This window comes from Octopus bimaculoides, chromosome 12 (genome assembly GCF_001194135.2).
Source record: "Octopus bimaculoides isolate UCB-OBI-ISO-001 chromosome 12, ASM119413v2, whole genome shotgun sequence".
In the NCBI taxonomy this organism is placed as follows: Eukaryota; Metazoa; Mollusca; class Cephalopoda; order Octopoda; family Octopodidae; genus Octopus; species Octopus bimaculoides.
In genome coordinates, this window is record NC_068992.1 from 58603996 (window position 1) to 58604893 (window position 898).

Below are 898 nucleotides of genomic sequence, written 5' to 3' on the forward strand. Positions count from 1 at the left end.
ATATATATATATATATATATATATATATATATATATAGATAGATAGATAGATAGATAGATAGATGAGTAGACCGGCTTAGAGGTAGATAGATAGACAGGCAGATAGATACACTATTATAGGCCCGGTTAGCTGGTTAGATCGAGGGAGTGAATAGGCGACAGACAAAGAGTGAGGGTGAGGGACTGAAAGAGAGAGAGAGAGACCGAGTAAGAGGGAGGGAGGGAGAGAAAGAGGGAGGAGGCGGAGATTAAACAAGATGTTTCGAGGGAACCTCCATTTAGTATGAAGTGAAATGAAAAGGAAAAAAGAAGGAAATAGAGTAGAGATAAGAAGACGCTAAGCAGAGAATTAAAAGAAGAAAAGAAGAAGAAAGAAGCGAAAGAAAAGGGAGAGAGAGAAAGATAGATTAAGAGAGAAGGGTATTTTATTATTTATTTTTTTCTTTCGTTTTTCGATGTGTTTGTGTGTGTCTTTGTCGTTTCAAAACAGCATCGCTCACCTTTTATATGAAGGAGAAAGGGTCAGAAGCAACTTTGGAGTTCGCTCTACATCGGTTGCCTTGGTACCTAGGTAGCGGCGGCAGTAGGGGCATCAGTGGAAATACCTGTAGTATCGGCACCACTAGTGGTGGTGGTGGTGGTGGTTGCACTAGCGGTGGTGGTGGTGGTAGTAGTAGTAGTAGTAGCAGCAGTGTTAGCAGTATTAGTAGTGTTAGTAGTAGCACTAGCAGCAACAGTAGTAGTAGTAGTAGTAGTAGTAGTAGTGATAGAAGTAGTGGTGGTAGAAGTAGTAGTAGTAGTAATAGCAGTAACGGTAGCTGTAGTAGTTGTAATAACAGTAGTAGCTGTGTTAGTGGTTGCTGTGGTAGTGGGTGTGGTGGTGGCGGCGGCGGCGGCG